This window comes from Lissotriton vulgaris, chromosome 2_1 (genome assembly GCF_964263255.1).
Source record: "Lissotriton vulgaris chromosome 2_1, aLisVul1.2, whole genome shotgun sequence".
Classification (NCBI taxonomy): Eukaryota; Metazoa; Chordata; class Amphibia; order Caudata; family Salamandridae; genus Lissotriton; species Lissotriton vulgaris.
Window position 1 is genome coordinate 1,947,205,535 of NC_141687.1, and position 21,576 is coordinate 1,947,227,110.

Consider the following 21,576-nt stretch of genomic DNA (forward strand, 5'->3'; position numbering starts at 1 on the left):
GTGTCGTCTGCGTATGATACGATTGTCAAGCCCCATTGCTTGACAATCGCAGCCAGCGGCCTCACGTAAAGGTTGAATAGAGTGGGACTTAACGAAGAGCCTTGTGGGGCACCCAGATCCAATGGATAAGATGTAGACTGGCCGGGCGGGATCGCCACCTTAAAAGACCTTTCGGCAAGAAAAGAACTAAACTAGCATAGGGCGGAACCCGTGACACCCACTTCTTCTACGCGCTGGAGCAAGATCCTGTGCGAGATAGTGTCGGAGGCGGCACTAAGGTCTAGTAACAACAGTGCCGCCGTCCGACCCGCATCAAGCACAGAGCGCAGATGTTCGACCATAGAGAGTAGGGCCGTCTCCGTGCTGTGGCCCGCACGGAAACCGTTCTTAGTGGGATCGAGGATGTTAGCCCTGGTGAGATGGTCAGAAAGAATTCCGTTCACATGGGCCTCAGCAACTTTCGCAGCCCAAGAAAGCAAGGAAATAGGGCGGTAGTTCTCGGGTTTAAGGGGGTCAAGGGTAGCCTTCTTCAAGATAGGTGTAACTACGGCCTGTTTCCACCGAATAGGATCTACACCTGAAGATAGAGACAGGTTAATCAAGGAAAGCACCGGAGTACGGCATAACGGTGACATATTCCTGAGCTGAGCCGGTTTCATCGGATCTGCAGGAGATCCTGATTTAATTTTGAGGCTCAAGATGTTAAAGGCCTCTGTTGATAAGGGGGGCAGAGTAGTGAGCGACTCACATCCTCCCAGGCTACAGCTGACCGGCTCCGGGATAGAGGAGCCATTCGGAAATGTGCGATATGTGGCTTGAACTTTCTCAAGAAAGAAAGAGGCCAGGTCCTCGCAATGGGAATGCGAACAGATTTCCACCGCTGTTGCCCTCTTGGCCATCAGGTCCTTTAGCTCCTTAAAGATGAGTTTCGATGGGTTTGAGCTATTCTGAAATTCTTGGGCATAGAAGGCTGCTCGTGTTCTACACACCGCCCTATGGTAGATTTTGATTTTAGCAAGGTAGGAGGCCTTAATTCTGGGATCGAACGATTTCCGCCACACCCTCTCAGCCTGTCTACAGGCTTTCTTAAGAAGCGCTAAAGAGCTGTCATACCAAGGACTAGGCTCTTTCGTACGACACTTAGACCGTACCAAGGGTATCAAAGAATCAAGAGCGTGGGTGATCCACTCGCAGAAGAGATCATATCCGCGTTCAACATCAGTGATGGGGCCCAACGGAGCCTCTTCCAACAGATGGTAGAAATCCTCCAGTCGCAGTTTGTTCCAGTGTCGCCTAAGTACCATTCTATCCTTAGGTATAAAAGGAGGCTCATGTGTGGGACATAGCATTTTCACCAGCATATGGTCTGTCCAGGCGATCTGAGTAGGGCATAAGGCTCTAGCTCCCTCTAAGTTGGTAAAGAAAGGATCAAGAGTATGCCCACCCCTATGTGTAGGAGATGTGACCAGCTGGGTAAGTTGCAAGGCCTCTAAATCAGCCAGAATACTGCTGATAGAAGGGGAGGTCGGGCAGTCAAAGTGGAGATTGAGGTCTCCAAGAATATTAAAATTAGCACATCCTAGTGCCTCTGTGCTAATTAAGTCCGGGAGAGCTGCCCTGAAAGCAGAATCACAGCCCGGAGGGCGATATATCAGCATGCCAGAAAAGGTAAAGTGATGGCTGATCGAAACTTTAAAGAGAGCACTCTCACATCCTGGGAGTTTTAAGACCTTCCATTCGCACGGATAACAAGACTTGATGGCCATCGCAATGCCAACCCCCCCTAGTAGCACGGTTAAGCGTGAAGGTTGAATATTCCGGGGGGAAGGCCAGGTTGAGGATGGAAGTATCCGTGTCCTGCAGCCAAGTTTCAGTCAAGAAAAACAAGTCAGGAGACTCGTCCTTGATGAGGTCATATACCTCCTGGTGATGCTTAACCAGTGATCTAACATTTAGATGCCAAACGCTAAGATCCCACAATCCTACCGTACTTTTGTGAGAGGATGGCAAATCCAGCGTTCGAATAAGGGCAGGAGTATCCAAGGACCATCCTCCACATAGACACCAGTAAGGACCACATAGCGGACCCACAGGTGGATGGCCGCAGTTAGTAGTCCGACCTCGGATGGCCAGAAGTTCATCTCTTAAGTAAGTAAGAGTAGGTGAAGACATGGCAGGAAGACTAAAGCTTGGAGTCCTACCGCGACCCACGCCTCCTTAGCGCTGACGGGCGCAGACGGGCAGGACTCTGGCACGACTCAGGCGCAGGGAAGGCGCGCCCGCTGCGCGAAACCGCTGCGCGTTCAGGGGAGCATTAAATAAGCGTCCCTCGAGGCTGCCGGAGCGCTAGACCGCTCGCAAATGGCGCCCGCTGATTGTTCCAATCACCCTAAGATGGCGCCTGAAGTTCCCCACCCCAGGAACCGGACCCGCTAAACAGCGGTGCACAAAACAATTAAGCTGCAAGTGAGAGGGGAAGAATGAGTCCCGATTAAAAGCAAGGGTAAACAACTCAAACGAACAGAAATAGTAAAATAGGTAAGTTTAAAAAGCCAGCAGCGCGGCTAATGTAGCGCAGCGCGCAGGAAGCCTAGAGTACAAAGCGGCATGAGCGTACCTCGTCAAGGCTGACCACTGAACTAGTCGCCTTAAGTAAGCGTCCCTCGAGGCTGCCGGAGCGCTAGACCGCTCACAAATAGCGCCCGCTGATTGTTCCAACCACCCTAAGATGGCGCCTGAAGTTCCCCACCCCAGGAACCGGACCCCCTAAACAGCGGTGCACAAAACAATTAAGCTACAAGTGAGAGGGGAAGAATGAGTCCCGATTAAAAGCAAGGGTAAACAACTCAAACGAACAGAAATAGTAAAATAGGTAAGTTTAAAAAGCCAGCAGTGCGGCTAATGTAGCGCAGCGCGCAGGAAGCCTAGAGTACAAAGCGGCGTGAGGGTACCTCGTCAAGGCTGACCACTGAACTGGTTGCCTTAAGTAAGCGCCCCTCGAGGCTGCCGGAGCGCTAGACCGCTCGCAAATGGCGCCCGCTGATTGTTCCAACCACCCCAAGATGGCGCCTGAAGTTCCCCACCCCAGGAACCGGACCCGCTTAACAGCGGTGCACAAAACAATTAAGCTGCAAGTGAGAGGGGAAGAATGAGTCCCGATTAAAAGCAAGCGTAAACAACTCAAACGAACAGAAATAGTAAAATAGGTAAGTTTAAAAAGCCAGCAGCGCGGCTAATGTAGCGCAGCGCTCAGGAAGCCTAGAGTACAAAGCGGCGTGAGGGTACCAGGGTATATAGATAAATAGATAGATAGATAGATAGATAGATAGATAGATAGATAGATAGATAGATAGATAGATAGATAGATAGATAGCCCCTACATTGAATTATTTGTAGTCATTCTCCCATAGAGTAGCCCTGCCGAGAGAAGCAATGTAGGCAAATAAAAGAAGCTTTGAAGCCTTCCTGAATAGAACAAGGAAAGGAATGGTATGTGCTGAGGACTCAATCTACCGAGCATTGATACCTGGATAATGACACAACCATCTCAGAGTTCCATTAATCTAGGGAATAGATTGATGATCAAGACAGGCTTAGTAGTTTAGCACTGGGAGGCCCGGTGTGGGTTGCCGTGCACTTTATAGGTCCGTTAGAATAGAATAGAATAGAATAGAATAGAATAGAATAGAATAGAATAGAATAGAGTAGAATGGAATAGAATAGAATAGAGTAGAATGGAATAGAATAGTTAACATAAGAGTCATATATTTTATCTCATATTTCTGATATTACACTGTCAATCAACAGCTTTACATGAAAATCCCATTCCTCACTGAGACTCGCAAACACATCCAAGCATAGAGGACTGAACTCTGTGTCTTACTGAATTACTATCCAAAATTGAGTTTCTGATGATTGTTTCCTCACTGTCCTGCAATGACTCAATACTCTTCAGTGCAAACTACCAACTTAGGGACTGTAAAAAGCATGAAATAACTCTGTTTCATTCTAGATAAAAACTATAATTTTCAGTTTCATATTAATGACCTAGATAAATGGCACAATGCCATCTGATACTACTTTGAATCATAAAACCCCTTATCTAAGAAGAAAACATAAGACAAGTGACTCAGTGCCAGTTGACTATGGTAACACCCTTCTCTTGAGAATCCACAAGATCATTCCAGAACCTCTACACACAGCACTTCTAGCTCTGCCGGAATGGCCTCGGAAGACTGGGAATGCAGTCATATCACGCCTGTTTTGGTCACGTTCAAATGGTTCCCAATAGAAGCCATTTCAAACTTACCTGCAGCTCGGCATACTGAACATCTCAAACTATCTCTGCTGCCAACTGGGTATTTCAGGTGGTTAACACTCTATATGAAGGGCAGACACACTCCTATTGAGAAACTCTTTTTAAAACAATAACACTAAAAGAAGCCTTCTCTGGACATTTCCCAGTGTGTGAAACTCCATTGAACCAGCAATCAGAACATTATCATCACAACAGGCTGTTCCAATGCCACTTCTTTGTGGCTGTACACAACTGACAACTCCTGATGAAATGTGCTAAACTACCCTACTATTAATATGGTGAAAATGTTTGATCAGTTTTCATTCTCCATACTGTTCACACACTGTCCATATGGTTGATGTCAGCTTTCTTACAGAAAACAGTTGAATGCTCCCAAATAATGTAAATTGTGTTGTGTTTTAGCCAGTCCAGGTTAATACGCCTATTTTTTCTCTATCATGTAACATGAAACTATGCAGTCCTAAGTATCAGCTTATGTAAAGCGTCCTCTCGCCTTTTCAGGTCTGTTTTGTGCTATATGAAACTGCAAATAAAAATACTTAAATAAAAAAAAAAGTTAGTAAAGTGTCAGATTCAATCCAAAATGTGGCAAGCATGAAGGCTAAGGCCATTCTCGCAAGACACAATTTCTTTGAATGTTTCAAACAAATGTTTTAATGGAAAAAACAAACACACCATCTGAATTGGCATAGTAAAGCCAGAGCACAAGTAGTCCAGGCCCCTTGATATACCGCCGTAAAATAATTGTTGTCCAGAGATTTAAATTTTTGATTTGTGTTGTATCATTAGAGAAGTAATTTAGTTTGCATATACATTGCTAATCCGGGCCAAATTTCTCTGGATTACATTTTTAAAAATGGTGAATGTGTTGCAGTGATGATGTAATATTTCAGTAACCATGAAACCTATATACATAATTTTGGTGTCAAAACATAGGCTTTGGGAGTTAAGACTTCTTATAGAGACAGGAAATAAATCCTCAAAGCAACCCTTCTGCCATTTTCCAAAAAGGTGGCTCTATAATTATGTGTTTAGCCATCATATTGGTAATTTATTTTAATATTGTTTTTGTTTCAGGATTCAAATTCGTAAACATGAGCAAAGCAGGTGTTAGCAGAGGATCTTTACCTCCTGACAGAGTGTTGCTACATAACTACAAAATCTGAGGATTCTTTCACAAAGAAAAATGTGTCATATGCCAAACTAATCCGAAAGAAAAGCTAACATCAACTGCGGCTGGACAAGAGGGTTTGAAATGCTGCAGGAAAAAGGCAAGACGAAGTTCACAAAAGATTGAAACTGATGGGTGAAGAGGATCAAATATTTTATCACAAGTGCTACAAGACGTATACAGCGGAAAAAGCCTGGAAAAAATTTGTCAAAAAATAGCAGAAACGAGTGAATCACAACAAGAATCCAAGCCTTCTGCGAAAACAATGACAACCAAACCCAATGCCCATCAGCTTAAAAGATTGACGGCAACCCCCCATCCACCTCCACCAACTGATCAGAAAGTAGAGGATCTTCAATATGCTGTCTATGGTTTAGCCAGAACAAAGGCCAAAGGGATTGACAAAATAACAAAGTACATATTATGAGAATCTCAAAGGTAAAACATATTTTCATCTGCAGCTAGTATCTTCCAAGATGAAATTTTCAGCTGAGTAGCTGATCTGATCAGCAAGGTGAATGTATTTGCAGCAGATTTGTATGCCTGCTTGAATTGCATGTGTGCATACATTCGAAAAAATGTATGTACAATGTGCTCTTTCCAGCAATATACCCGCCATCCTTCAGTTAACTTTGCACTCTTTGAATTTTTGAACCCATCCTTGAGTGCTGTCTATGGGTTCACGCTATAATCAGAGAAATAATGGTCAACTTGATGAAACTGTATTGATCCTTAATAATGAAATTAAGATTTTTCTGGTGAGACTGTACACTGACAGAATTAGTTTTTGTCAGTCTAAAAAAAAGAATGAGCCACATAAGGTGTTCTCAGCTGATTTGACTCCTGAAGTTCTTGCTGCCAAAATAAGATCAGAATTGCCGTAAAATCAGCTGGAACCATTTTAATAAACATCCTGAAACATTTAGATTTTGAACGTAATGCCCAATACATTTTGTGATGCCCCATAGCTCCACAAATAAGGGGAGTCAACAAGAATGCCTGATGTTGCCTTAACATTTTTTACATCATTGTTTGATATCAGCAAAGTAAAACTGTTACAAGCTAACGTTCGGAACAGACGCTGACAACATTGATGAGGGCTTTAAATATATAAGTGGAAGATAATCCCATGAACCAACAGGCTATTGCTGTACAAATGTACTGTCTTTTCCAAATCATGTTTTATGAGTTACATTACGGCAAATAGAAAACTCTGCTACACATGATGACTGCCCACGCAATCTATGACAAGTGCAAAGGTAGAGAGCTAATTACTTCAATGAAAAGCATTGGTGTATCAACTCGTTATAAAGACATAGTACGGAGCAGAAACGTGTTAGCAGCTCATGCTGTAAAACCTTGTGTATTCAACAGCACACCACTTCCAAGTCACTTAACCAGGAAAGATTTACAATTGCTGCTCTTGATAATTTTGATTTTGAAGACAGCTCTTCTTTGTCTGGAACTGTCAGCACACATGATACTGCCATGGTGCTTTTTCAAGACCGTACCAATGAAGTAGCTTCTGGAAAACAAGCTGTGTCAGCTGTAGGCATAACCAAATGAAGCTGCAAAGTTATAACCCAACTGCCTTGCCAGCATGTGCAAAATCACTACAAGCCATTAAAACATCCCAGTCTACCAGAAAGTTTCAAATTGGTTGAGGAGTTGGATCTTCTTCTACCTGATGCTGCGGTCCGCAACGCTGATGTAACTGAATTTATCATATTGCTTATTGAGTACAGACTGAAGGATGAAGAAAAGCTAGTTCCTCTGTGGGCTGGAATTCATGCTCTAATTTCCCAGAATACCATCCCTCTGAAGAAGGTTGGGTTTTTCCCAGCAATACCATCTCCAGTCGCAAACTATGCAACAGCATACGCAGTTCTAAAATATTTCCAAAATGTGCGGGCTCAGTTTGAAGACCAGTCTACCCTGCTAGTTTTCAGTGATTAAGGTATTTTCCGTTTTGTCGCTGAAATTTTAGGTAAGGAAATTTTATTGTAAGGGGTCCTACTTACTTAATGGGGATATACTCTTTTCTTTCACTCCAAAATGGCTGTCACTGATCTCATTTATGAAGAACATGAGTTAGCTTGAAGTAAAAAAATTAATACATTTTTTACAGTTCTTAGAAGTACTAGCTGTTTTTAAAAGTGCAGCAGACGGTGATTTAATGCCTTGCTTTTCCTTAGACTGAAGGATGGTTGTAAGGTGTATGCAGTCAATTGCTATACCTTTGCTTCTGGTCAGTGGGCACCTGTTGAAATTACAATTCTCCTTCTTAATCTTTGTGTCAGGTATCACAGGTCCCCTCTTTGAGCATTATACAAGGGCACAAGTTACCAGCCCACCTTCTATGGGATAATGCAGACCATCTTGTGAAGTCTGAAGTGATAGATTGAAAGCACATACACTGATGCTCTAACTAGACTACCACAGCGGTAAGGTGACAAGCAAGGAAATCCCCCTGCCCTTTCTTCAGACAGCCATACTGGCACTGTTCTTACTACACTAATGATAGCTATGCCTTTGGACTGATATAATACTTCATGTGTCAGGCTCCAGGGTGTGCCAATGCAAGGTAAAGGGATGGGCTCAACTTCCATCCTGCAGGGCACAGGTTACATGATGCCTCTCCTTTGACTGAGTCCATCACAGCACAATTTACCCTTAGTACATTTTATTCTACAGGCTAGGGCACATACCTAATGTGGACCCAGGAGATGGACACACCTTGCTCTGGTGGAACAGAAAGGGCATGTGAAAACATATTTTTACAAGGTGACATTTAAGCACATGTTTTTCTGGTGTAGGCTGGCCTTACAAACGAGAAATACAGAATGTCGCCGATATTTAATACTTGCAGGGAAAAGAAAGATATGTCACCCTCTATTTAGGGAGAAAGATGGAAACAGCATTTTAGTACATACGGGAAAAGCCATCATTGCAGTGATTAGAGAAAATGATCCTACCTTTGAACAATTAAAGTTGTAATAATTGGCAGGACAAATTTCTGAGCTAGTAATTAAACATCTTTCGACTATTTGTTTATGAGTGAATTATAAAAATTCAAGGAACTCTGAGTTCAAGTGCATAAAATAATAGATTTCCTTTATACTGTGTTACAAAATACCTTTAATCTTGGCGATGTGGATGATTTTAAGTTCATATTTAGTGTTTTTATTCACAAATTCTGTAGTCTGAACAAGGAACTGTTTTTCTTAATTTATCATCTAGTTATCTGCAAAATCATGTATTTGCCCAGAACAGTCTTGCAGAATATTGTCCAGTCGTTCGAGTCTCTATATGCAGGTTAGGTCAAGTTTCACATGACTCTTATGACACCAAGAGTTCAAGTCGTTTCTTACATACAGAATGTTATTGCTAGAGAAATGTCTCTGATTGCTACATGCCGTTGAGGTGCTGTCCCTCCATCGGTGGAAAAGAGAAAGGTGAATGTAAGAATGTGAGGGGCTGCTGGAGAGCCACGGATTTAATTTGAAACAAAGATCTCCTTTACAAAACCAAACGGACCTGTCACCCCTAATCACAGAACTCTAAGACTAAAAGAATATGTCAGGTAAATGAACAACCTTGCTGAAAACGGCGCTATATAGGGTTTGAAATAATAACAATAATTGAAGTATGGCTTTTTGTTGTTCAAAATAGTGGTGTACTGCGCCCAAACCCCCAGAACTAAAACAGCTTTGGGGGCTGCCCTACTCATTCTTAGACACTATGCCCATCTATGCTTCTCTGACGGCGGCAAGAAAATCATGCATTTTCTACTAGACAATCACAGTAAAATGCTTTGAGCGTCCTTGATAATCGTGTGAGATGTAGAAAGAGCGCAGGACTCACCGTGACCGAGGGAACCGAGAGCAGGTCCTACAGAGCCCGAGTAGAGTTGGCGCCTACTCAAGCCTGGAGGTGAAGCAGAGGTGCTGGGAGAGAGTCCTGAGTGGGACAGGGGCGACTCTGTTGTGAGTCCTGAGCAGGCGGCGCCGGGAGAAGGAGTGTGAGAGTCACCGGGTTGGGATTATCCATCACAAGGCGTTATTCAATGAAGCTGTTTAATTAGGTCAGCCCAACCCTGGCCGGAGAGGAGAGCCCATTAAAAATGTGAGTGGGAGGGATGAAGGGGTGAATAGAATAGAGGAATTGAGAGTTGTATGAGCAATTATTATTGCGTAATGAGCTGCTCTTTCTTAGTCAAAAGTGTGAGAAAAGCTTATCAGTGAGGCCCGAAAATGCCATTAGCACATGCTCATCTTGACACTGTTGTGTGGTACACACAGCAACAGCTAGTGGGCTGAGCATAATTTTGTCTCACCGATCACAAAAAATATAAAACCAGTGCAGTAAGTTTTTGACAGGACGCCAACACGGCAGGTGTTTGAAAATAAATAACACCAGCACATAATGCAACATCAATGAACAAAGTGATGTATTTCAAGTGCACCATGTTGGCTGAGAATGGATTTGCCTATAGGTCTTCTGCCAGAACTGGCCCAAATTATAAATTGTTGCTTTCGAGCAAATAAGTGGCGTCATCCACTTACAATGTACTCCGGATTCTCCCACATAACTGTTGTTGATTGACAGACACTGAGGGGCTTATTTACATGCCTCTTGCACCACTTTTGCGTCATTTTTAACATGGGAAAAGTGACGTACGGGCTTGTAAAGAACCCCCTAAATATTTGAAGACACCCAGCACCAGTCCTGCTGTTGCCAATTGTGCTAGCAACATGTATGAGCAACAATCAATGCTGAGACTCCAGATCCACTGACAGGAGGACCCACCACTCTCTCTTCACCCTTGAAGTCTAATAGGGGTGAGGTTGGGGCACATACAGTGCTTTAAATGTGCATGTTCTGTCAGGTACTGAGTACCTGCATATCTTTCATTTGAAAGGAGAGTACCTGCACTTCTCAGCAGTGCTGCAATACATTTAATGGGAGAGTACTGGCACTTCTTGGGGTCAAACATGTACTCGAAATAGTGAGTACCGGCACTTCTGTGTTTCCATTTAAAGCACTCGACGCATCCCATGTGAACTGTGCAAGGCTGCTTTTGGAAAACAGAAGACAGTATCAAGTAAGAGGAGCTGTTTACTAGTACATCGATTTCTGAGGTCGGCATGCGAAAACTGCAAAAACTGCCAACATTAGAACATTCCAACCTCAGTGTTCACACCAAAACCAAAGTTTACAGAACAAAATCGAGGAAAATACCTTCATTAATAGAAATGGAGAAACTCCTGTAACTACGATGGGAGTAATTCTATAAGCCCACAGTATTTCTCTGATTGCTAAAACAAATGTAATTTTACCAGTCATTGCCAGGTCAAAACGGTCCTTCAAATATTGGTTGAAGCATTCTACCTTGCCATTACATTGAGGGTTGTACAGCACAGCCCTGACATGTTTGATATTATGTATGAGCAAAAATGTTGACATCTCGGCATAATTAAATTGGACATCAGTGTAAGTGGCCAAGGATTCGGGGAACCCTTCACTGCTAAAAACATCCACATGGAAATCAAGGGAAGCAGATGTTGTTAATCTTTCAAAAAATATCCATTCTGGGCATTTTAAACGGTAATCTATAAGGACCATAGCATATTTCATGTTGGTGGGAAAGTCTTAAAGGGGACATCAATATCAAGCACTAACTTTTGCCAAGTGACATCAGGTCACTGAACAATTTGCATTGGGGTGTTGTTAGAAATGGGGTCTCTTGTCAGGATTTACCAAGGCGCCTACCTAACAGTTGAGAACTACATCACCCAGAAGTCCTAAAGGTGGGAGTGGCACTATATAAGGAGGGGCGAAACCTTTCACCAATGCTCGTAATTTTGTGCTACAGACGTTATAGTATCCTAGTCCATGTTAACTCCTAACGTTTTTTCCTGTTTGGTTCACTGGGTAACATAGATTGCCTAGCGGAGCTGTTTTCAGCGTGTAAAGAAGACACGCATTGATTTGGTTACTCGATCCCGCCTTCGGACTGCTGCCGGCTGACTCTTAGGTTCCAGGGTAGCGAGGCGGTTCCAGGGCGTCTCTGCAGCGGAGACGGAAAGCAGCGTCTCTGGGCTTTTCATTTCTGGCTGGAGCAAGCTACCGCGAGTGAACTAACTTGTGAGACGAATCCCAATGGTTCTGTAATTTACGGGGAGCGCGAGATAACATCGCGTTTTCCGGTGTCTTTTTGTTTATGCTCTTCGAAGAGCTTTTTGAACTGGATCCATTAAATGATTAACTTGCACGGCTGTGTAGGTGTCTTTACTGGGGCAATACTAGAGCGGAGCGTTGTGGGGAATCATTTCTACACGCCACCGTTCTGAAGAAAGTCACTAGTGGCTATTAAGCTAAGTGCCAAAGCGGAAGGTAGTGGGGCTCTACACCTTGCCGTGTTTGGAGTTGTGCATTCATTTTGGAATCCTGTGGATTATCATCTTTTAGAGCGGAGGACTGTAGTAGGAAGCTACGTCTTGCCGTGTCTAAGTTGGAACTTGTTGCTTATTCTTTGGAGAGACTTCGTGCACTTCACATATTATTTCATTCTTTCTTCACGTGGGTTTGTGATATGTTTCGGAAGCAGCTTAAGGATATCATCTAATACAAGGAGGGGTACGTTGCAGAAAGTACAAAGAATACCTAGAGGGGTTCTTTATGTTACATGAGAATAAGCAGTTTTTTTGTATTCCTCAGGGACTAGAGGTATTGATATCCGACTTCCAAGGTTACAGGGAAGAGGTGGAGAACACTTCATTCACACAAAGGTGAACCTTAGTGATCTGTTTAGCGAGAATGAAATGAGAGTAGGTTAAAGTTGTGATTGTCTTTAACCTGTGCATACCTTTTACTTGTCTTTCAGCTGTCCCTTCCCTGCAGTCCCCTTCCGTCCCCTCCTTGTTCTGTTTTATTTTCCCTCGCCCTATCCCTCGAACTCACTGTGTTTTTAAGCAACAGTATGTTGGTGGGGTCGGGAGGTGGAGTTCTATGTGCTACAACCGGATCCTGCAGCGTGGAGCCTGACATCTCTAGTTGGCAGTGGTTTGCACCCTGTCCAATTAGAAAACCACACTCTAGTCAGGGTAAGTGTAGTACACACTAAGGAGGAGATTTTCAAACCTTTTGTGCTGGTTAATCGTCACACAAAAGTGATACTAACCAGAGCAAATCTTTTTTACGCTATTTTCTTTCCAGTGCAAAACAAGTTTTAAAACACCCTCTAAGTAGCAAAAAAATAGTGCAATGCTTTGCGTTACTTTGTGCCAAGGGGGCGTTACATGGGTGTTCCCATACAACCACCCATGCCTTTTGACACTAAGCCATATTTTCAAAGATTTGTAAACATGGTTTTGCACCAAAAGTTAACACCGCTGACAGGAGAAATGTTTTCATTTTTCCGTACTTTTCCGAACTTGCATGCGTGCTGCACTGTGCTGCACATATGCAAAGTGGGAAAAGCTTTGCATCATGTCTAGCATAGTAGTTTTCTACAGGAAGTGTGCCCTTCCTGTACAAAACCTATGCTACACTCATGCACACACCCAAGCACTGCAGCGCTAAGGTGTGGGTATGGCGCACAACCGCTGTAATCAGCACCAGGAAAAAGGGAGGAGAGAGTCATATCTCTGAAATTATGGCGCTCTCCTGCTCCCCCCCTGTCATGCAACACAGTGCAGTGTCGTTGTTGAACGTTTTTGAAAATCTTCCCCTAAATTTACCTGTGCTCCCCCTCTAGTAGCTTGGCTCAGAGCAGTTAGTCTAAACTAAAGAGGCAATGTGTAAAGTATTTGTGTGTGCGCACACACACACACACACACACACACACTAACATAACGAAAGCATTAAAAAAGTACTCAACACCAGTTTAGAAAAATTGCCAATATTTATCTGCGTAAAACAAGACAAAATCGGCATAAATCCAAAATACACATGTCACGATAATAATTGTTTAAGATTAAATTCAGTAATAGCACTTAAAAACACAATAGCCCTGGACGGGGATATCTCAGTCTCAACGTGCTTGATGGGGATGAATCCGGCACCCTGGTGGTGAGGCGTCACTGAGGAAGTTGAGGTGTCAGTTTATTACTGCTATGCAGGTCGTTGGTGGATCGGCGCTTGGGATGGTGCTTTGCACAACGAAGGTGAGGCATCACTGAAGCAAGTGAGGCACTGGTTCCTGGAGGCAGCGCAGCGTTGTTGACCCGCTGATGTCTGGGAATGGTGCAAGGCGCAAAGGAGGTGATGGATCGGGTGCGGCAAGGCATCTGTTATGATGGTGGTGCAGTGTCAATGAAGCATCAAGGGTGAAGCTTGAGGCCTCGATTTCACAGTGTTGATGTCACACGACAGGCCCACAGGTGCTACATCGAAATCAGGCACCACAGACTTTAAGGGTGGGGTACCCAAGACTCACACTGTGGGGATACTTCGGAAGCACTGCGGCGGTGTCGGTGCTCACATTTTAAGATGCAGTCATTGTGTTGAGTGGAGAACAATTGAGACGCAGTTTTGCTGGTCCTGAAGTTACGCTCGAAGTCAATGTGCTGATTTTCTTCTTTTCAGCACAGAAACTCACTTCCAAGGGCCCAGAAACTGAATTTGGCACCACTTGGCAGAGTAGGGCTCTCAGCATAGGAGCCCAGGTGCTGCAGGTGAAGTCTTTGATGGCCCTGAAACATCCAACAGTAGGCAAGCTCAAGTCAAGCCCTTGGAAAAACTTTAGAGAGCTAGGTGCAGAGAGCAAAGACCAGTCTTCTCACTCCCAGGACAAAAGCAACAGGTAGCAGGCCAACACAGCAGAGCAAGCAGAAAGTGTCAGTCTCTCCTGGCAGTAAAACAGCTCTTCTTCCTGGCAGAAGATCCTCAGTCCAGAACGGTTCTGAGTATATGGTGTCAGAGGTCCAGTACTTAAACCCATTTTGGCCTTTGAAATAGGGAGACGTCAAAGAAAGGCCTTTGCAGTTAAAAAATCCCATCTCTCACATAGGGGCCGTACAAGAATTCCCTCTATTGCATTCGATTTGTCCCATATTTTCCCCAATATTCTTGGGCATCCTCTGCTCACATAAACTTATTTTTCTGCCACCATACACCAGTCCATATCCCTTTTCTGCCCCCCACCAGCGGCCTATGTTATGTTTCGCTACAATTACACCAAAAGAAACCCAGGTTTGATCCGCTCGTCCAAGATCAGAGTCCTCCCAAACATTCAAAATACACCATTTGGGATAGAGTGTTCACGCCTCTCCCACTATACCGAAAATACAGGATACTATAGCATCCCAGTAGTCGTGGATTCTTTGGCATGCCCACAGAATATGGTAGAACGACCCCTCCTAACCACAACCTCTGTGAGAGAGTGCGTCAGCTTTTCTACCCATTTTTACCAGTGTATTACAAGGAATGTAGGCTCTGTGGAGAATTTTGAGCTGGATCAGTCTAAAGCAGGCCCAAATGGCCACTTCTCTTGGGGCGGCCAGGACTTCCAACCAGTCTTCTTCTGGTAAGTCAGTAATGTCATGTCCCCAGCAGTCTCTCAAGGCTATCAGAGTGTCGGGTAAGTTATTAATGAGTTTCTGATATGTGAGTGAAATCCCCCTAGGAGTTAATTGTTCTTCTTGGAACCTGCATTCCAATGGTGATGATTCGAGTATGCCCCCCCCTACCCCCCCCCCCCCCCGGGCTCCACTGCTCATATAGCACAGCGGATCTGTAGTTAGCGAAAAAACTCAGTGTTGGCCAATTCATTCGTTTTTGTACCTGTTCGAATTGTATAATATCCCCCCCCCGTGTGCAGGTCTCCCACCCGCGAGATTCCTATCAAGTCCCATTTATCAAAGCCTTTATTCGGTCCCATTGTGACGCATTGTTGTGAATCCCATAGAGGTGTTGCTTTGGAAATTTTGTTCTTCCACCCCAGCTTGGCAAGGGTTCACTGCCATACACAGACAGTCAGTACCAGTAGCCCCTCCAGCGATAGATGCCTTGGATCAGTATAGAGCGCCTGTAGATACCCCCTCGGCTGAAGATTTAGCCGATCCATCCGATAGGCTGGTTCCGCGGGCATTTGGTGAACCCATTGATTTATAGTTGCTAATTGAGCCGCCCTGTAATAGGTTTGGATATGGGGCAATGCTATTCCCCCCTCATATCAGCTGCAGGTCAGCTTGTTGAGTGCAATCCGTGGGGATCTCCCATCCCATAGGAGTCTTTGGACAGCACTATCTATGGAGTTAAAGTATGTCTCAGGAACTGGGAATGGTGCGTGTGTCAAGGGAGAGAACCGCAGCATCCTCCCGGATCCTATGGGCCCCGTGTAGGTGTCTGAGGTTTAGGGCAGTGCTACGTCCTGGTATAAAGCTAAATTGATCCAGACGAACTAAGGTGGTTAGCACTGGAAGAAGCTTTAAAGCTAATAGTTTTGCGTTGAGTAGTGAGATAGGTTGGTATGAGGTACATTGGTCCCTAGGCTTACCTTCTTTGTGAATCACTAATATACTACATAGCCTTTGATCAGTCGGGAACTTGCCTCGTGTCCTGCTTTCCTCAAACATTGTCAGGAGTTGTGGTACCATTGTGGTTGCTGTGAGCTTGTATAACTCTATTGGGATACCATTTGGGCCCATCGCCTTGCTCGAACTTAGAGCTCTAACCACCTGCATTATTTCTTCCTCAGGTAGGTCGGCATCTAGGAGCTGCCTTTTATCCACAGTCAAGACTGGGAGGGGAATATCCACCAGGAACTCTAGGGAGTCTTGCTCCAAAGCTATCATTCCTGTGGAGTAGATCTCAGAGTAATGAGGATTGTCCCAGTATCCAGAGTGATGGATGCCACCCATCGGTTTGCTCTCTCACGCTGATCGAGCCATGCCAGCAGTTTTCCTGCTTTGTCGCCAATGTCATACACTCGATGCTGTGTTGCCTTAATTGTATTTCTTGTAAAAATAAAAGCGTGCCTGGTTCTGAGTTTAATGCTGTTTTTTTATTTAACCAGCAACTTGGAGCTTCCAATTGCTAAGATAGCTCCTGTGACTTTTCACTTATTTTCACATTTGCGTTTACTTGAATTCAAACAGTGAGGCTTAAACATGACCTGACCGAATTATAAACATTTCTTGTTAGCAATCACAAACATATATTTGCGAAATTATACACGTTTTGAACAAAAACAACTCAAATTTGATCAAAATTCTAAACACATACAGTCTCAACTATGCAATATTTAACTCATGTTGCATAATGGTAACCAGAAACAATCAAATATTCAATTTCAGTCCTGTCTCCTTATTACCTATTATGTTTAGGACTGAATATCACCAAGGGTATTGTTTTTTTTAAAAAATAGTCAATTGCTCATTTTGCGCCTTTGGTGAAACTGGATAAATCACTTTTGGAAATGCCGACGCGTTTCCAAACCCGGTCCTATGGTTCGGGTCGTGTTTTTCCTCAGGGCAACCTGGGTACCTGATAAGTTAAAAATGAAAAACTATTTTAGTGCCTTCTCCTATTTCTTTTCAGCTCAGGTAGCGCTTTTTTTAGAACATAATGGTACCTTAATGCTCCAGCGCTGCGTGTGTCATCGTGCTTCCTCTCAATTAAAAGATTTGGGTGCCTGTGTAAACAGTACGGGACATTTGAATGTCTCTACTATCTTTTAGTGTTGGCATTTCTTCGTCTTTCCAATATAAACACTTACTTGTGTTAATGGCTCAAACGCGCAGTCCAGTTCATCTTAATCAAGCTGTTTGTATTGAACTTCTTCTATGGGAAAAAGAGTTGAACTCTTATTATTTTCTTACCGAGTTTGATTATGGAGAGCCGACTATCTGTTCTATCTCAAATGGGTGCTTACGTTTTGTTTGTAGAAGGTTCATCTCTCCGTTATGCAGTGTTACGTCTCCATTATTTACTTTTTGGCTGCGGTCGCTATGTCCGGCTAAAAAGAGTTAAGAGCTGTATGTCAGTGCGCTCAATTAACGTGGCTATAGAAACCACCATAAGTTGGAGATCGCGGCTCACCTTTTTCGTTTGTCTGTAATTCCAAAATGCTCGCTTCTGTTGTTTGGCGTGTGGGTGTGGACTTGCTGCAGGTATATGCGGAAGTCAGCGTTAGTGTCATCTGACTGCACTACCTCCTAGGGATTCTGGGAGTAGTAGTTTTTAGTTATTTTGTGAACGGGCTGCTGTTGTTTGATCGCATTTTCGGGGGTAATTAGTATTATTGTTATTGATCCATGCCTGCAGATGCTCGTGCAGGGTGGATATTGCAGGGTGCCGGTGGTGTACACAGAGGAATCAATGTAAGTTCCTTTGTAGTTCACTCAGTTCATTCATTCCATCCATCACACAATTGAACTTTAAAATCAGATATGCTTCTCTGCGCAACAGTAATGTATCAACATCTCCCCCTCGTGTTGGGGTTTTGATTGCGGACAACACAGTCCACCTGACTTCTTTTTCAGTGTGTCCACATTGTTGGAAATGCTGTACCATTGGCGCTGTCAATATGTTTTGTTTTATTCTCGATCTATGCTGCGCTATTCTTTGGTTGATTTGTTGGGTCGTTTTCCCAATATACAGTTTTGGGCAGGGGGAAGTAATTGCATAAACCAGATTGCGGCTTTTGCAATTGGTGAATTCCTTATGGGTCCATTTAATGGTGTTATACTGGAATTCAATGCCTTCAATCGTGTTGGCACATGAGATTCAGGTGCCACATTTATGATGTCCTTCAATGGGTTTTAGCTTCCATATGGCGCGTAAGTCAGATTTAGCTTGGCTTGCCCCTAAGTCTGCCCTTACCAGCTGCTGTCCTATGCTCCTGTTTTTTTAAGAGCAAAAAGTGGTTTATCAAAGGACATGTCTAGACCCGCTACTAGATGCCAGTTTTTCATGATTATGGCTTTGAACTTGTTGGTGTAGGGCCCATATGTTGTCACGCATACCAGCTTCTCCAATGGTTCTTTTTGTTTTTTTGTCAGCAATTCTTCTCTGGGTGTAAACCTGGCTCGTTTGGCGGACTGTTTTAGCATTTTGCCCAGATAACCTCTGTCTTTTAACTGATTACTGAGAATTTCTGCATGTGCCGCGTCCTCATTTCTAGAACAATTCCTCCTAATCCTAAGCATTTGGCTATAGGGGAGGTTGGCTTTTAGGTTTTGGGGATGGTAGCTTTTAGAGTGGAGGATTGTGTTTTTATCTGTTGCCTTGCGGTGTATTGTGGTGATTAGTTTTTGGTCTTGTGGAAAAACCTCTACTTCGAGGAATGTGAGGTGAGTTTTACTACTTGAGACTGTAAATGTGATGTCAGGATGTCTCGTGTTTAGCCATTCATGGAATTGAGTCAAGGTGTCTGTCGTGCCATTCCACTGGCACCAAATATCGTCGATGTAACAATACCATGTTACGATCTGATTGCGGTAGGGGTTATTTTGGTACACGAAGTGCTCCTCATACAGGGCCATGAAGAGGACCGCCATCTCCGGGGCATAAGGACACCCCATGGCGGTCCCCTTCACCTGCATGTAGAACGTGTCCATGAACCGAAAGTAGTTCCTCTTTAATGCGATCCTAGGAAGGTCTATGATGAATCCTGTGGGCACTCTTTGTGGTTTAGGACGAGTTTCAAGGAAATATTCTAGGGCTTCTAAGCCTTCCTCCTGAGGGATTTGTGTAGGGACACCATGGACTTCATAAATAAAATTGAAGGGTCCATGTTCGATGAAAGCCAGCATCTAATGGTGTCTTTTGACGTCATCTCGCTATACACACAAATCCCTCAGGAGGAAGGCTTAGAAGCCCTGGAATATTTCCTTGAAACTCGTCCTAAACCACAAAGAGTGCCCACAGGATTCATCATAGACCTTGCTAGGATCGCATTAAAGAGGAACTACTTTCGGTTCATGGACACGTTCACTAAATAACTAAAAACTACTACTCCCAGAATCCCCAGGAGGTAGTGCAGTCAGATGACACTAACGCTGACTTCCGCATATACCTACAGCCAGTGGCGGCTGGTGACATTTGAAAGTGGCGGGGCGTAGCGCGTGTGCCCGAACCCCCCTCACCCCCCCCCGAAAATTGAGGGGCACAACGGAATAACAAGTCCCGCTCAAAGCCCTATACTTTAGCAAGGGCCCTCCCTTATAAGGCTCAAGTTAGCTTGTGCAGATCAGAAACAAAAAGGTTAATTGCCTAATAAATATATAGAGCCCCCTAATCAGTTTTTAGAAAAGACGGTTGTTTCACACAGACAGTAGATAATTGGCTTTGTCTCTGACTCTTGCTTGCATCTATTCTTCCACAGTCCGTCTCTAATGAATTTCTTGTAGCAAACTAAAAAAAAAGCAAATACAATTATAGAGTGCTCAAAGGCTCGTATTTGAAATGGAAGCTTCAAAAGCAGAGAGCATTCTTGACCTCCAACGTAAAGACACGAGACCTCGGTTCAAAGCAGCGCGCATGCCTTGCGGACATGACGGAGGACTTGGACACCGGATACACATCACGTGGCCCGATCACTCTCACTGCGGCGCGCGGGCCCCACTTATTGATCGGTGTCCAGACCTCAGGACAATCTGGCGCTCTCGCACATATCCGAGTAAAACAGTATTAAAACCTTATGTGACCTGCAGACCGTTGACAAATATTGTAAGCCTACATGTTATCAGGGTGAAACGTGACGAACAAATAAAACTGCGTATTTAACAGCCGCAGCCATGATAGAACCGAGAACTGTACAATAGATGTTGCTCACACTGAAGCAGTGTTTAAATGAAGGGTGGCTAATTTCGATTATGTTCAAATATTTCAAGCACTTTTTACTTCTTCAAATATATTTTAACAGCAACACATATCTCCTTCAAATAAATAAAATTCAAATACTTTGTAAAGAAACTGCTTCATGAATCGACTCATAAAGAAAGGTACAGGTACACATTGCATCCGCATGCTCAGGGTTGTATCAATACAAGCCATTTCACATTCAAGTTCGAATGAACCCAAATACATTCGTGTACAATATACACAACATAACACAAATAATCAGTTTGTCTCGAGGAAGGATTAACACGAAAAACACGAAACGCATCAAGAATCCTCAACCTATCAGGCTCAGTGAGTCTGTGGATGACAGTCACGGCTCGCTCACAGTGGGGGCCAGGGGGGTGGGGATAAATAAAATAAAAAACTTACCTTGTCTTCACTTGACCGTGTCCGCACCATCTCTGCTCTGGGGCCCCGTTGGCGCTTAGACTGATGGCTGCCAACTTGCCGACTGCCGAGACACAGTAGTAGCCAATCCTGATGCTGCTCTCTTTAGAGGAGAGCTGCTCTCTAAAGAGAGTAGCATCAGGATTGGGCTGAGCCTTAAAAAAACGTTGTTCGTTTTTTCAGCACTGGGGTACGTTGCATTAGGCAGGCAAACCCCTAATCTGTGGTTTTTTTAAAAACCACATAGTTTGCTAGTTGGAGAAGCCCTGCCGGGCAAACACCACATGCGCAGTGAGTGCGCACTGTGCCGGCACAGAGTCAGTCCAGCGCCACCCAGTGTCAGACAGTGCATACTGTCCAAGTCCATGACACACACCACGGCCGCAGGGCAATAATTATCGGGCAATTTATTCGAGCGGCGCGTTAATTTATAAAACTTTTATTAACGCGCCGCTCGAATAAATTGCCTGATAATTATAGGTGGGGCAACGCCCAAACGCCCTAATGGTAAAACCGCCACTGCCTACAGCAAGTCCACACCCACACGCCAAACAACAGAAGCGAGCATTTTGGAATTACAGAGAAACGAAAAAGGTGAGCCGCGATCTCCAACTTATGGTGGTTTCTATAGCCACGTTAATTGAGCGCACTGACATACAGCTCTTAACTCTTTTTAGCCGGACATAGCGACCGCGGCCAAAAAGTAAATAATGGAGACGTAACACTGCATAACGGAGAGATGAACCTTCTACAAACAAAACGTAAGCACCCGTTTGAGATAGAACAGATAGTCGGCTCTCCATAATCAAACTCGGTAAGAAAATAATAAGAGTTCAACTCTTTTTCCCAT

At 44.0% G+C, this 21,576-nt stretch overlaps 1 protein-coding gene across 1 annotated transcript in view; it reads right to left on the bottom strand.

Annotated features, from left to right (window-relative positions):
* RLBP1 (retinaldehyde binding protein 1) overlaps positions 1-9,491 on the bottom strand; it is a 215,994-nt gene extending 206,503 nt beyond the window's left edge. The window contains exon 1 of the mRNA XM_086958978.1: positions 9,354-9,491. The gene's annotated coding sequence lies outside the window, so the exon portion shown is untranslated. The remainder of the gene's footprint in view (positions 1-9,353) is intronic.
* Between the last annotated feature and the right edge of the window lie 12,085 nt (positions 9,492-21,576).